This window comes from Ammospiza caudacuta, chromosome 11 (genome assembly GCF_027887145.1).
Source record: "Ammospiza caudacuta isolate bAmmCau1 chromosome 11, bAmmCau1.pri, whole genome shotgun sequence".
NCBI lineage: Eukaryota > Metazoa > Chordata > Aves > Passeriformes > Passerellidae > Ammospiza > Ammospiza caudacuta.
This window is the reverse complement of record NC_080603.1, coordinates 17,946,344-17,962,845: the sequence shown is the minus strand read 5'-3', so window position 1 is coordinate 17,962,845 and position 16,502 is coordinate 17,946,344. Positions and strand designations below refer to the sequence as shown.

Here is a 16,502-nt window from a genome sequence, read left to right as displayed (position 1 = left end):
GGCGGCGGCGGGGGTCTCACGGTGTCGCCCCCGTTCATCCCCCTCCCCGTTCCCCCCTCCCAGCAGTGGTCGCTCCCGGCCGGCGGGTCACGTGGCGGCGGGTGCTGTCGGTGACGTGGGGGGCGCGCGGGCGCGGAGCAGCGCGCGCGGCGCGGACCGAGCGGCGGCGGCGGCGGCGGCGACGGCGGGAGAGGAAAACGGGGGGTCCCGGGCACGGCTCCGGGCGGTGCAAACACACATCACACCCCCCTGCCACCACCAGCCTCTGCTTCTGGTTTTTTGTGCGTTTTTTATTTTTTTTTTTTCTCCCAAACCTCTCCGAAAACGAGCGAAGAGATCTTGGAAAAAACCGCGCCTTTTATTTTTATATATATTTATATATATATATATGTATTTTTAATTATCATTTATATTTGTTTATTTTTTATTGATTTATTTTGGGGCGGGGGGTCACTTTCGCGTTTCTAAAACACCCTCCCCCCAAAAAAAAATACCCCAAACCAACCAAACAACCCAGCGAGCAAAGCCAGGAGCCAGCAGCATTGTTCTGGATTTTTACTTCTTTCTCTTTAATTATTTTTTCCCTCATTCAGCTTTTTTTTTTAATAATTTTTTGCAAACAGCCGTACTCGGTTCAGGGCCTCCAATGGGATTTACTCTTGGGGAAAGAAGCTTTTTCCTTAAAGACGGTTCCCCATGAACTCCCCATATTCACTTTTGGTTTTATTTTTAATTTTTTTTCTTTTTTATTTCTTTACCAGAATTCTCAAGACAAAAAAAAAAAAAAAACATTTTGATTATTTTTTTCTTCTTTTATTTTTTTTTTCCATCCGTGTTCTCTTTTCCTTTCCAGGACACTCAAGTGGTGGGTTAATTCTGTGTAGCTGTTTTGTTATTGTTGCAAAATAACCTGTAAGTCTATAAATATTCTGCTTGTATAGAATTGTTGTACTGTGCTGGGGATGCAAAATCGCTTTGGCTTTTCTGGAAAGGGATTTTATTTCTGCACTTTTTTGCGTCTTGCTGGGCAAAGGCCTTTGCTGGGAGGTGGGAGGGGGGGATGATGCAAAGCCTTGCAATCAGTGTCTCGGGCGGGTGTCGCAGGGGGTGCCGAGGAGGGGACCTGTCACCCCAACCTTCCCCACTCCCCCGTGCAGATGTAGCACCCTGGATGTAAATCTCTGGGGATTTCTGCGCCTGTCCCCCAGCCTCGCGTGTTTATTTCCTGGGGCCCTGCAGCAAGGCTTGGCTTTAGGGGTGGTTCGCATCGCTCATTTTGCTTTCCCGGACGGGTTTTTTGGGCTGCGAGCTGCCGGTCGGGGTGGTGGGGAGCGGGGGAAGGCACGCTCTGGGCTGTGCAGGCATTCCCGGGCCCTGGTGATTAATAGAAATTTGTTTACGGGAATAACCACCGCAGGTCACGGTGCCCTCGGTCCACCGGTGCAGTTGCTCGGAGCTACTGATTCCAGCCCTGGCGAGCCCACGGAGCGGCCGTCTTGGACGCAAAGTGCCCGGGTGCTGCCTTTATTTTAATTTCTCAGATGAGCTCTTGAACCGAAACATTTTAAAGCAAGGAGGTTGGGCGGCGGGGAGGGGGGGTAATAAATTAGGAAGAAAGCCCTTCTGCTAATACGACTCGTCATTAAAAATAGCCCGGTGGCAAGACAGGGATGGTACTCCCGAGACGCTCGAGGTGGTACAGATATGCTGGAGAGACGGCTTCCCTGTAGTTAAAATGCGGTGTGGGATTCCCAGGGAGCGAGCGCGGCTGGAGCTGTGTGACTTGTGCGACTCCGATCCCGGCCCGGGGCAGGGAGGGGGCTCCCCGCTCTGCAAGTGACCCAAGGAGGGACGGACCCGAGTGGCAACTCTGTTCCCGGATTTTGATTTGGTTTTTTTTTTGTTCTTTTTCCCCAGCAATGAAACCCAAAGGAAGGGGGTTGTTGGGAGCGACAGATCTGTTCTGTTTGTCATTTCTCTGCAGTGCGTGACGCTTTCGCTTTAGCCGGAGCCCAGCGAGCCCAGCGCCCGCGGGACGCTCGGGAGCAGCAGCGGCAGGGCTGCCGCTTGGGGGATTTTTGGTGGAGACCCGAGGTCGAGCACAGCTTCCGTTCAAGTAGCACTCTTACGGGGGAGATTTCTCACTCTGCCCGGCCACGGCCAAGCCGGGCTTGCATCAGAGTTTCCATCCTAACCCGCCTCGTTGCGGGGACATAGGGAGCAGCCAGCAGCATCCCTTTCGGACTGGGAGCTGAGCGGCCTGGGCACCTTTGCTGAGTTTTTGGCCTTTCTGCTCTGGTGTCATACCTTCTCCTACTCCCTCACTGTCACTCACGGCCTGGCTGCAGCTACCCACGGCTCTTGCCACCCGCCTCTGATCCCCACTGCTTCCTGCTGCTCCAAAACCAACAGCGGTCCCTGTGCTGCCTTGCTGGGGACTTGAGGGAGCTGGGGATGGAGTCATTTTCCTGGGAGCCCTCTCCCACCATTAGCCAGAGGAATCCTTGCTGAGTGCGGCCTTGACATCCGCTTCCCTTGCCTGTCCCAGCTCTGGGGACCTGCACGGCTGCCGCTGGCGGTGGTGGTGGCTGCCAGGGTGGCAGTGTCCCGGTGGGACAGCTTGCCCTGCCTCCACAAGCAACAGCAAGCGTTTTCTCTTTGGGGGACAACGGCGGCCCCGTGGTGGGGAGGGTGGCTGGTGGGAGTGTGCAAAGCCACGGCAGCCCCATGTCGGCTGTGGGACGTTTCTCAGCGGCTCCAGGCTCAGCATGGCTCCTGCACACCCACGAGGCGCCTGTGTGGCACGTGGAGGAGCAGCAGCTCGGCCCTGCCTGTGGGAGGCTGTGGCAGCCCCGCTGGGGGGGGTCAGCCCCATGCACCCCTCTCTCAAAAAGACCCTCTACGCTGCAGAGAGCTCCTCACCCAGGCAAGGGTTTGAACCCCCCGGTGCCACCCCTCAAAGTGGTGGCAGTGCTGGCACAGGGGTGATGCTGCTGGGAAATGGTCCCCCTTGGAGCTGGCAGGGGTATTTCTGGTGGTGCTGGAGCCGCTCCAAGGACCAGGAGCAGAGGCAGGAGCAGTGCTGGGCATTGCCGCAGGTGCCTCACACCCTCCCATGGACTGTCCCTCTCCAGCTTCTTCATGTCCTCCCCTGGCAAAGCTCCTGGGATGAAAAACAACCCCTCTGCCTGTGTGCTGGTGTGCAGGGCACAGAGCAGTGTGAAATTATTCAGCCATCCCTGGGAGCTGCCCTTGGGTGCTGAAGGGCCTCGGAGCTGGAGGTGCTACTTGGCAGTGAGGGGAGTCCCCGGGCTCGGGTTGTTTCCCTCCAGGGGACACAGATCAGGTTTTTATGGTATATCGAGGCCAGTGCGTATTTTTCCCAGGTGAACCGCACCCTTGGAAAGAAGTGCCTTGTCTTCTACAAAACGCTGCTTAAATAAACAGTACCCCACTATAATTTTTTCTTTTGAAATTAACTCCTTCAGGCCATAAGGCTTCCCCATCTTCACACAAAAATAACTGCCAGGACTTTTAAAGGGAAAAAAAAAATGCGTCTAAGAGAGAAAAGTTTAGCCTGACAGAAGAGAGCCCGTGAACCTTTCTCTTTCCCCGTGGCCCTCGAGGATGGGTTTCAGGGACAGCCTGCCTGTTTTGAAGCTGGGTGGCACTGCATGAGGATGGGTTTAAGGGACAGCCTGCTCATTTTGGAGCTGGATGCCACTGCATGAGCATTACTTAAAAGGAGTTTTGTGCATATTAATGCGAATGCAGCGAGGCCAGGCTGCGCAGGGACAGCCGAGTCCCTGCCTGAATTCAGCTATCTTGTTTTCTAATCTAACCTACTTTTTTTCTTTTGCCTTTTTTTTTTTATTTTTGTCAGAGGCCGGTGCTTTGCAGGAACCTGTTCTCAGTGCAATCTCAGAGCTTTTTGTGGGTGTCTGATTTCTGTAACGCGTTTTGGTTTCCAGTATGAATGTAATGTACAGAGAACATCATGACACTGCTCTAGGTGTATGTGATCTTATCTACCTGACATTTAAGGTTTTTTTAAACCGTCCAATTCATCTGATTTGCATAAAAATCACATGATTTTACTTTTTTCCTCCTTTTTTTTCATGCATCATCATAACAAACTACTAAGGTTTACCAGGCTGTTTTATGTCTGTCAGCATGAACACGGGGCCCGTTTCTCTCGTCTTCATTCCTCCCCGATGGATGTTGGGGATGTAAAAGGTGGCACTTGGAGGGGACTTGTGATTGCAGCCCGCCATTGAAATCCTTAATAAGCAATTATGTACAGTTTAACTTCCCAGAAAACAAAGCAGCTAAGCATGCCATGCAGTTGTTAATTTAAATAGTTGAGACTTCTTTTTATTGATAAGGAAACTCCTCTGGAACAGCCCCCCGGATCCCAGCAGGCTCCCCCTGCTGCAGCCGTCCTCATTACAAAACAAGGCCGCAATTAAAATAAACTCCAAGAGCTAAATAAACTGCTGCCTCTCGCTGGTCATGTGTTAGCTTTAGCCTTTAACGCAGAACAAAATGTTTTCCTGGGTATGGGAAGAGGCATGGGCTCCGACCAGGAGGAGAAGAGGGAGCAGCAGCTGGGCCTATGGGAATGGCAGGCAGTGGGGTGCTGCAATGCTCATCGGGGCTCCTTTCCCTTGCTTTCTTTTTATTTTTTTCTCGTTGTAAATTTGAGTGTTTGCATTCTAACTTGGTCTTTACTGCAAGGGAGAGGGCTGGAAGTGGAAAAACTTGAATGTTGTGGTAAAACCTGGTTGTCCCAGCATGCCCTGGGCACACCTGAGTGTACCTCTCCCTCGCCCGGCCTGGCTCCCACCGAGCCCACCGGCCACAAGCCCCCGGCCCAGTCTGTGTCACTCCCTTTGCAGAGGCTTTAGGTGGCTGCAGATACCCCTTGGCAAATGCCAGCATCTGGATGGGTACTGGGAAGGGAAGCACAGGGTGCCCTGGAGGACAGGACCAGTGGGATGAGGTTTGGATGGAGGGAGGGACAGCCAGGGCCTGTGGAGGGGAGTGTGGCAGGCCGGCCCTCAGTGCCTCCATGCCATGCCATGGCTCCCCTCACGGCCTGAGAACATGTTTTAACCCCTGTGCCGTGTCCAGGTGTCCTGTTTGGGATGCTGAATCACCCTCAGATGAATACTCTGCAAGAAGAACTGCTCTGATGATGGAGGGGTGTACATCCATGCTGTGCGCACGTCAACCCCCAGGATAATATTCTGGCAAAATTGCCCAAATAACTGGCGTATCTGCTTGGTGCCAGGAGACAGTGTAGACTCGCCTGTCAAAAATTACTTTCTTGCCACATAGGAGCAAGATATCTGCCTGTCTCCTGCCTGATTTCCCAAACTGGCTGAGCATAAACAGCAGTTCTCGGAAGGTGGGTAAGGACTGTCCTCATTCCACTGAGCACTCACAGCCCCACATCAGTTCTGCCCCATCTCTCCCACCCTGGACCCAGTCGATTTTTAACCAGTTATGGACCAAAGCCTGTCCGTGCCTCAGCGGGGCTGTGCCGAGTAAGGAGCCTCCTGGCAGGGGATGTGGTGGGGCAAGCCCAATTCCTTGCTTGTCCCCAAATCTTGTCATCCTGGCACCCACCAAACTGAAGTGTGTGACCAGCGGAAGCTGAAAATCCCTGTCCCATGGCTGAGCAGCACTACTGACCTCTTTTCTTTTCAGCAGATCTGTCAGAGTTCAGACATTACAATGAAAAAAACCTCGCTAACCCCTACAGATACTTCTCTGATTAGGAGTTGTGCTGAGGTAGTTCAAACCAAATGTGTAAGTTGCTTTGTTGGGGAAAAAAGTAATAAAAAGAATAAAAGGCAGTGCTTGCTTTGAATGGTTTATAATATTATTTATTACTCCTACGTCTCAGACAATCTTGCAGATACCTGATATTAAAAATCAGCAGAGAGACTAAGAAGAAGGACAGTGCCTCAAACTTTTAGAGGCACAAGCACATTGTAATTAAGAGAGGGATTTGCATTGACCCTGATCGTTTTGAAACAGGCCTCTAAAGTTCAGGCTAAACTAGCCTGGTTTATTTCTGTTTTTCCTTTAATAACTCCCCGGACTCTCAGCCAGTAGAGTACTGTGTGAATTTCAATTTCTCTCTTCAAATAAAACGTCGACGTAATTTTTATATTCTTTGAAATGATCTGTGCAATTTTGTTCACGGAAACTCTTTGATTTAGACTTAAAGGATTTAGTGACTGGATAGGAGGGTATCTGGAAGTAATGGTGAAAATGGTGATTATTTGTTTTACTGCCTTCTGGAATTCTTTTATTTCTCCGTACTATCTCTAAAAGCATGTCTGGCAGTAACAAGCTGTCTCTAAAAAGAATTCAATTAAATGTATTGCCAACAGAATATTTTATAATTTTTTATACCAGTAGTTAGAGTGTTAAATAATATATTAGTAGATTTATAGACTACATTTAGGTATGACTATGAATAGCTACAGTAAAACTCAGAATATTCATGTAAAAAGGGAGGGGAGGAAGTTTGGTTTCTGGGGTTTAAGACTTTTTTCTCCTCGTCCTTATTTGAGTTTCAGTTTTGGGACTTAAAAAGAATTAGATTTTCACATCTTTTTTTTCTGTTATTCTCAAATGACAAGAAAAAGTCAGCTATTTTTTGAGACAAAAATTCCTGTGAGATTTCTCCTTGTTTTAAATAATTAAATATTAAAGGAGTAAGAAAGAAACAGGCAGATCCTACGATATGGAAATGAATCAAATGGGATATTTATTTGCATAGGTACATGGCAAACAGGAAAAAATCGATCCCGAAGCTGTATGAAATTGCCAGTTACTCCATTACAGTGTTACAAGTAGATTATTGCCCATAAGAATGTAACTCTTAATGTACTAAAAATAATTTAATGCTAGGATTATATTTATTTAATTTGGTAAATGACAAATATATTTTTGATTCCTATAAAGCAGAAATAAACCATCTCCCAGGAACTGGGAACTAAACCAACTGCTCCCCCCACCCCTCCTAATTTTTTATTGACTTTTTTTCCTTTTTTTTGGTTTTTCTTCTTGTTTTCTTTTTTCTTTGCAAAGTCTCATCGGCTCTTCTGAATTTTGCAGTTCTTTTCTCATTCCTTCTCCCTCAATAAAAATACTTTTCATCAGAAAACTCGATACTTTTTCCTTCCGAGCCTCCCTGCGAATTGCCTCTCTCCCTGCAGACAAGTTTCGAGGATCAACAAGTTAACCTTCCCAAAGATTCAAAGGTACAAGTGGGCTGCTGAAGAGGTGAATCATTAAACGTAAGGTGAAGTATACGACTGCAGAAGGTTTCAATTAAAGTGACAGTCGAGGCAGCCTTTGCCTGCCCGGGAAGGTTTGCTTTTATTGTCCGAGCCATGCTGGGAGCTGCGTCCATCCCAGGCAGGGAGGTTTGGTTCCCAGTGTCTGCATTCTGCATTCCCAGGTCTGCTGCTGCCCCAGTCCTCACTCCTGAAACAACTCCACCGGTTTCAGAGTGATAAATTTGACTGTGACAGCATTAAAATTTGGGAAAGGAGCCAGATCTTCTTTATGTCCCAGTCAGGCTGGAATCAAGGAGCCCACCTTGGAACTGCCTTCACCCAATGCTCCTCATTACCACGTCCTGAGGAAGAGCCCAAAACCTTCCCCATTCCTTCCCCAAATCCTGCTTGCTCCTACTTATTTTTATGTTTTTAAAGTAGTTTTGGTTTAATATCACAGTATATTTAAGGAGCAGCCCCAGGGTGGAGGGAGAAATGTGAGATCCTTGCCTGGCGATGGAAATCCTGCCCTGCTGCTGCCTTGTCCCCACATCCCTGCGTCTGCTCGGCATGGGGCACCCTTAGTCCTCCTACCAAATGTCTCATGGGTGCTCAGGGGCTGTTTGCCCTGACACAGAGCCTGTGTCCATGCACAGAGGGTAATGCACAGACAGCCAGTCCACGGGCAACTGCCCCGCATGGAGGTCCCGTGTGCTTGGAAGCAGTACGTGCAATGCTGGGCTTTTTCTTCCTGGCTTTTTGGAGTACAGGCAGCACGGTGGCGAGGTAGGAGGTAGAAAGGGGACAGGCTAGATATTGTCCTGACATGGAGCAATGTTGTGACATTTTTTGGCACTTTGGTGATTCAAATTTTAAGTATTTCTGAGTTTTACATTTTGCTCTGACATGTTCCCATGTTGCAGCCCCGAGTGTGGATGATATCCTTGCCACAAGGACGCTCCAGCGATTGGGTTAATTCCCTCCTACTAATTCCTTACATAATCATGTGGGCTCAGATCCTCAAAAGTATTTTTGTGCCTGCCTCCCTTGGAAATCAGAGAGTTTAATTGTCTGCTAAAATTATTGTGTTTTGTTTTGAAAGCAGAGCAGGAAATAAACTTGGATTTTATGAGATTTGTTTTGCCTCTCTGTGGCCACAGAACACTTTTTTTACCTTTGCAAATGAATTTCCTGTTAAATAATGTAGTGCCCAGATTACAGATAGGTTTTACACAGTGACCAACAGGAACTTGAGTGCCAGCATAAGTTAGGGAAGCTGGGTCTTGGCCTTTTGGTACTTCTGGTCCTGGTTAGTAAAATGTGTGTAGGACAATGGCAGAGTCTTGAAGAAATGCTGGAGGGAGAATCCATTAAAGCCTGTGAGATGCTGAGATAGGAGGATAATAAAGATCACGTCAGTGAGAGATGCCATCTATTACAGATAAGGATTGCACAGCTGACTGCATCTCCCCCTCTGGAAATGGCTCCTTTCTTAGTTTCATTTTTGGTTGTACAACCCAAAAGAATTCTTGTCACTCCTTGGCATTTGTCCCCTTCAGATATTTTATGCAATACGGAAGAGGGAGGAATCAAAATTCCATGACATTGAAGTTCATTGCCGATTCTGCTCATGTCAGTTGAAATCAGTCACTAAAACCTCAGCCTGCAGGACCCCGTGCTCTGTATTTTTCTAGTCTAGGTAATCGCGATGGCAGCAGGGGGAGGTAAGTAGAAGGAAAAATGAACTGATTTCATTAGGTGTTAGAAGAGCTTATTAGAAAACAGGAGAAAAAAAAGCAATAAAATTATGAAGACGGGAATTAAAACAAGTGATGAAATCCAGTCTCTGCTGACTGCAAGGGGACACTTCTCACGCACCCTTTCTTGGTTTGGAAGATGCCCAGGCATTGATAAACATTTTACGAGAATTCAACTCCACAGCAGCAAGCGGCGGCGAATACCAAGAGAAAATATACTCGTGTGCCAGGATCAGCCCAGCAGCTTCAGAGGCAGCATTTAACCTGCTGCCTCACAGCCTCTGGGCCCTGTTTGGGTTTGTTGTCAGCCAGCAATCTGGATCTGCACTATACCTGGGTTATATTTAGGACAATTAAATTAATTGCTGGAACAGACAACCCTTTTTAGACCCAAGGCACTTTGCCCCCCTTCTCGATACCGTAGGGCTGATGTAGTGATTCTGGGGCTTTGGCTTGGCAGTCAGAGCATGTGTGTGTTTTATGTAAGAAGCAGCAGTGGGGATGGATGCTGCTAGACAAATATTTGGTTAATTTTTGTAATTATTAGTAATAACAATACTCTGCTTTCTCAAGCACCTTTTATGTCTGGGTGCTTTTGAAACACTGGTAAAGCCAAGTGATGCAGCTCCATTCTAGGGGCTGTAATTAGCTTTAGCTCCACTTTGTAGATGTGGAAAATGAGGTGGAGGGAGGCGGGAGGATTCGAGGTACAGCAGAGCTGGGGGGCGGTGCCCTGAGCAGCAGCCAGCAAGAGCTACCAGAAGTAAAGCTCAGGCCTCTGCCAGCCTCTTGGTTGAGCTGTTCTGAGAGACAAGCTCATCTCACCACGCTGTGCTGATATTTGGGCCAGCGCCTGAGCAAGGAGTCTGAACTTTTCCTCCTAGGAGGTTCAAATACACCCTGTCCAGGGTATCCCTTGGCCATCTGCCCCACCTGCCCATGTCAGCTCCCCTCATTGTCAGAAGTGATGGAACAAGATGGTTTCATGTAGTTTCTCTTCCCAACCCTCCTCCTGACCGGGCTCCGCATGCCCATGGGATGAGAAGGGTCCCTCAGTGACCAAGAACAGGAGGAACCTGCTGGGCTTTGCATCCTGGTCCCCACAGGCCTGGGTTACCACATCCAGGTTGGCTTTTTGCCTCTGCCTGCCTGTCACAAGATCTCTTTCCCCACATGGTTAGGGTGTTTCTTCCACTTTCCTCCCAATGCTGGTTCACAGACCATTGGTCCCCCACCATGCTTAGGTCAGGTCTGTACCAGCTCTGCCCTTTTGCTCTGGTCTGCTCTAGATCTCTTGGACATCTGTGTCCAGGCTGTGTTTTTCTTGGTAACAAATGATAACAAACTCAAGAATTTGCCATTATCCCTTAGGAAACTCAGTATTTCATTCCAAAATGAGCCCTCTGAGATTTCAAGGCATGGATTGTGATTTGCATGGGCTCTTCCAGTCCGCACCTTCCTTCAGTAGGGTCATGTCACGTTAGCTGGGATCTAGGCCTAAAACAAGGATGGGTAAGTTCTAAATCTAATGTTAAGTAAAAAAAAAAAAAAAAAAAAAAAAAAAAAAAAAAAAAAAAAAAAACAAAACAAAACCAAAACCAAACAACAAAGAATGAATAATCTATTATTTCTATTCTATTTTTTTCTCTTCTGTTTCATTCTCATCCATCCTGAATGTGTCTTCCCAGCAAGTTCACTGGCTTAGGCCCTCAGTGCCAGCACAGATTCTGGCTGCAATGCTGGAATTAGTTAAGCCCAGCAGATTGTCAAAGCTTCAACTCAACACAAGGATTCAATCACCTAAGTATATTTTCAGCTCCCAACTGACCTGGTGCTTCTCTCTGTTATTATCCGTGCACAATCTCTCCTGCTGTGCCAAGATTCCTGTGCTCTTCATTTCTCTTCCGTCTCTGATGCCACAAAGTCAAGTGAATGTCTTCAAGGAAATCTCGGTAATAAAACCTATTTCCTCTTCCCAGCTGCAAAGAGAAAACAGAGTAATAGTTTCTTTATCCATCAGGGACCGGTTAATGCCTCACTCCTCATCATCACCAAATGCAACTAATAAAGGAGATTTGGCAGTTTAATGCAGCAGCTAATTTTGTGCCTGCTGCCCTGCCAGAAAGTATTTTCACTTTTGGGTGATGCCAGACCAGCAGAGCTGATTAATTAGCCTTCTCTTGAGCAGGAAGAGCTCAGCTAAGATGCCTGAAGCCCCCAGACATCCCAGGCATTGGCCAACCTTGTTAGTAGCCGGCGTTCCCAGTATCTCAGGGGTTCATCGGTCTGCCTGTCTGGGTAAGGCAAAAAGACGACAGTGCAGAGCTTTCCCTCGGGAGGGAGCAGATCTGTTACACACATCAGGTCTAACTCTGAGACAGAAAGAGCTGGCTGGAGAATGCTCAGAGCATGGAGGAGCTGGCACAGCACCACTGATGTGTGGCTCACAGCGGGTCCCTGCAGAGCCCAGTGCTGCCTGGGAGGGACACAGTGCACACACTTCCCAGTCCCTCTGCAGATGTGGCTTTGGAGGGGTCAGCACTGCAGCTGTTGCACACAGGCGTGGAGATCCATGGAAAACAGTGCTTGAGAATAGTAAATATGTTTGTTAGATGAGCAGAAATGCAAAACAAGGAAACTCCAGCCTTGATAGGGAGTCTCTCAGCAGAGACATTCAGACTCCTTCCTTGACTGAGAACAAAGACACAGAAAACACAATCCACGTGTGAGGACACCCTCCAGAACAGCAGGAGCTCCACAAGACCACAACAAGCAGAGCTCCTGTGTCAGCTAAGTAGTGCTCTCCATGGGTCATTAACACCTCCTGAGCTCTCCCTGTCCTGCCTTCATCTTCCAGGAGGTGTTTCTGAACAGCTTAAGCCATGGACAGATTAATTAAACTTGAGGACAGGACCAGGCAGTTTCTACAGGGCCTGGTCATTTTCCTTCCCATGTAATTTCTCAGAGGTTTTATGGTAATGCCTGTAAGAGTTTGCAAGACCAGGAACTCGATCAGTGTGTTCAGACAGAGAAACTTCCTTCAAGCACATGAGATGTGTAGGATCCAGCAAAACAAGTCCTTTGTTCTTGGTTGGGTCCTCTTTAGATGCTATAACAGTAATGATAATACTGAGAATTTCAGTCTGGAGACTTGGACAGCCTTTGCTGTCTGGGAGGTGGTGAGGGGACAAGTGGCTGCAAAGAGGGGGGCACGTGAGTGGTGTGGGGTGCTTCTCCTCTGGACCTGCCTCTGGGCTGCAGTGTGAACCTGGGCAGGTACACCAGTGAGAACACCTTCACAGGGGCCGATAGCTCTGCTGCTTTTGTAATGGGTGCAGAAAAAGAAATGCTCCAAAGAGGCCCTTCAACTAAAGGAGCAGTCAATGGCAGGCTGGCTGTGCCCTTTACAGACCACCCGGATGACTGCCTCAAGTGTGAACACCAGCCTTGCAGGTGTTCATATACACACCCTGTTTGGGTTTCTTCTGGCTATTCCTGCCTCCTTGGGCTTTCAGAGCATCACTTCTGCCAGCCCCATGTGTCAGGCTGAATTTCCCCACTTGGTTGCCTATTCCTACATCTTTAGTAGGAAGCATGGGCTTATACCCTGCTGCAGGTAGGTGAGGTTTAAGCCAGTCTGTAAAGAAATCCTGTTGGAGGGAAGCATAGTGTGTCTTGGACAGAAACACAGAGCAGCTGGTGATAGTTGAAACTTGCCGTTTTTACATGCCAGACTGCTAAACTGCAACACACACAGAGGAGACCTTGATCCAGCCAAGGAGATAAGGTGTTTCAACTGGTACAAAGTAGCCAGTACAGAACTAGACTGAAAACGCAGAGGAAGTTGAAACTCTCAGGTGGTGGTGCAGCCTGGTGATGGGGCACAGCCTTCAGGCACAGCATGCTGTGATGTGTTACGGAGATAAGGGACAACAAGAACAAAGCCAGAGAATGGAAGGAGTACCAGTTTTGCATTTTTCTGGAGTGAAACACTTTTCCTTGTTAAATGTGTAGTACTGGTGTTTCCCTCACATTGTAACCAACTTCACGATGAGGGGAAATAAATTGCTTTTCTTGCACAATCCAGCTTTGATATGGTTAATCCAGCTGGCATAAGACCCTTGGGGTTGCTTGTAGGATGCAATGACGGCGCTGTTAGGAAGGATGGCCTTGGTACTTCCTGGGCATGGTGGTGTGTGTGCAGTATGAGAGCCTGGCGAGGCTGAAGGCTCCCCTGACCTTGCAGGGCAGCCCCTGTGTCCAGGTGAAGCTGCCCAGGGCTGGGTGGGCTCGGCACAGCCGGCGCTGCCGGGGCCATGCGCTGCCTGCGTGCTCGGCAGAGTCTGACAAATCAACTCGCCTGGATTTATCTTGCTCTCCCAGATGATATCTTGCAATGTCTCAATCCTATTGCTCCAGCCCAGGCTGGCAGATAAGAGGCAGCTCGTGCCTCGCTGGGGCAGGGTTTAGCAGCCCGTGAGTCCAGCTGGCAGGAAGCTCATTGCCTGACTGCAAGGGGACGGAGCTCTCTGCTGTGGCAGTCACGAGACCAAGAAATGCTTTTTCTTCAGAAGAACTTGTTGATTTTAAAAATAAAGCAGCCGTGGCCTATGCTCCAAGGAATGTCTGGGATCAGGAAAAATGGAAAGGCATTTTTCTGTTCCTAGAGTGATTTGCACTGTAAAACCTAAACAATGTTTGTTCCTCTGGACCTCCCCAGCTCCACACTTCTGTGGTATTTATCAACACAGTGTTTTAGTGAATGATCTTCCTCCAGTTAACTAACATGACTTAAGTAGCATGGTGATATTGCCAAATTCTTGATATCTGACAGCTTCCCTCTTCCTACCCACAGAGCCAAGTGGATCCAGGGAGTGCTTCATTCATGGACCTAACAGGCTGACCTGAAAGTATCTTTGGACCAAGCCAAGGCCTAAACCTGTGAAAACTTATGTACTTGCTCAGATTTTATAGCATGAGTAATCTCGGAGACTGAACATATTATTGCTATCATTTACTCATACGTGCTATCTCTATTCCTCTCTCCCACTATTATCTGAGTATCTTGTAAACATTAATGAATGACTTTCAGGTCCCTGCACACTGCTTCATTGTTTGGGCAGCAGGTCACAGGGAATGATTAAATTGATGGGAAAAAATGGCAGGTTGGATTAAAAAATGTCTGGTTTATTAACATTCCTTTGCCTAGCTTCTGCAACATAGGAAATTCAAGGTATCCTAATGTGTTTTTTGAGACTTGAAACTAGGAACCATTTCCCAAGCTGCTTTGTTCCATTCCCATCTGAAGGGTTCATGAAAATCATTAGAGATGTCTGCAAACCTTGCTGCCACTAAAAAGTTAATGTACACAGCTACAAACCAGATTATTGAGTCATTTTGGATTATTTCCTCTTATTTAACTTACCTCTTAGAAAAATAGTGCTCCTAACCTTTGTTACCTTCTTTTATTGACCACCGCCGTTTTCAGTGGGACCTCCGAAGGACAGGACTGGCCAAGGTCCAGCCAGGCTGGTGTGTGACCAACTGCCTTCATCCCCTGGAGGATGCTCATCCCCTCCAGCCCTGGGTGCTGGTGCAGGGAAGTGCCCTCTGTGTCCCCCACCAGGAAAAGGAATTTCACCATTGTGCAAAGCCTGAAGGGTTGGTTTTCTGCAGCCATGCGTGTGAGATGGGGACCTCATGCTGAGGGTTTGGGGGTGACATTTTTGTCTCTGGACCCATCACCTGGGTGCTGTGGGGCTGGAACAGGTTGTGAGATATGACTTGGGGTGAGTTCCTTGACCTTCCCCAGGGAACAGCCTTGTTCCTTCTGCCATTGTGGGGAGGAGAGTGACCCACATGAACTCAGCCAAGATCTCCAGCTGCCCCTTGAGCTCTCTCTATGTGACACCACACTGGGGGGAAACCTTGCCAAATGTTAAAAGGACAGAGCTGCCCAAACACAATATTGAGAATCTGGTCTGGAGATGGATCCTCAGCAGTGAGAGGTTTGGTATGAGTGTCCAGTTGAGTTAGTTCACACAATGGCAAAGGGCTGGGAGATGTCCTCAATTCCCAGGCTCAGAGCTGGGGATGGGTGCAATTATTTCACCTGAAACTTCCCTTGTGTGAAAAATGCAAATTTGGTGACAAATAGTTTTGAGCATTAGTGCTGGTTGAACTAAATTGTTTGTCCTGAGAAAAAAAATTCCAAGAAAGTACATTTGCAATGTTTATTTCAGTTTAAAATTCCCCTCCATTTTACTTGTAAATAGCTCCAAATCAAAGCACAGCATTTTCTCCTCACCTTTCACATTTTCTGTAATTTAAATTAATAGTCCTAGTTGCAATCTGAACTAATTCCCTCCTTCCTGACTTTTCACAACTGCTCATGGAACAAAACAACTCCAAATTCATTTTTTCAGACATCTCTCCTCAGAATCATTAGACACATTAACATCCACCACATAAATGAAACCACAGGCTATCAATGTTTTGAGACAGCTGTATTTCCCACCAGAAATTTGCATAGCACCTTTGTAGCACTCTGAATTACTCTACCAATATTTTTTTTGGGAAAAATGCAACTTACTGGTACTGAATCTAGAATTAGAAGACTAAAAGTCCCCAGGCAAAACCCCAGCCATGCTCTTAGCCACCAGTCCCAGGTCTCTCTTCCTGCCTGTGTCTAGCACTGGGCAACCTTCACTCCTTCCCCACCTTTCCTCATTCTGTCTGTCCCTAGGGAAGTGGTGTCATCCTGTTTTCCTAACCCATGTCTCCCCTTGCAAAGCCATCCTGCTGAGAGTCGTGGTGTAAAAAAAAGGTTTTTAAATTCTTTTTCATCACCAAAGCATGACCTTTCAGAGGGTTCCAGCAGCTATCTCTGCAAAATTTCCATTTTTGCCACCACTTAAGCTTTTCATCAAACTCTCATCTAACAAAGTGTAGTTCTCAGCAACTGGAAGCAGAAGCAATTCAGCCTTCTGGGAAGTGATATTTGTCTGCATCAAGAAAATTCTTGCGATTAGACAGAAAATGGATATTTCTTCCCCTGTAATATATACTTTTAGAGAAATCCCCCAGCTCAATTCCCCTCCCCCCTCCAAAAAATAATAAGAGCAGAAACAGAAAATAATGAAAAAAAAGCTTTTCCTGCAGAAAGCACCGTTTCCTGGTGAGGTCTGCCAACAGAGCTCCCACTGTGTCTCTTGGGAGGTATGGGCTGAGAAGGTGCAGGAAGGCAGCAGCTCACCCTGGTCGTTGTGTGCCTCCCACACCCCCAGGAAAGTGCAAGGTTTGGTTTCCCACAGTCAAGTGGGGGACAGTGGTGGGGCTGATACTTTTCTCTGCTCTCTGCTGAGCCGTGTCTCCTCATCAGGGATGCTGATGGAAACAACCAAGCTCCCTCCATCCAGTGCCATGCTGGGAATGTGCAGCTGAGGGC

General features: G+C 47.8%; 1 long non-coding RNA gene across 1 annotated transcript; it reads left to right on the top strand.

Moving 5' to 3' along the window:
• The first annotated feature begins 23 nt into the window (after window positions 1–23).
• Window positions 24–7,050, top strand: LOC131562245 (uncharacterized). The gene is made up of 3 exons (XR_009275146.1): window positions 24–281; window positions 854–912; window positions 1,418–7,050. It is a non-coding gene; the product is annotated as an uncharacterized LOC131562245 (long non-coding RNA).
• Window positions 7,051–16,502: the final 9,452 nt, after the last annotated feature.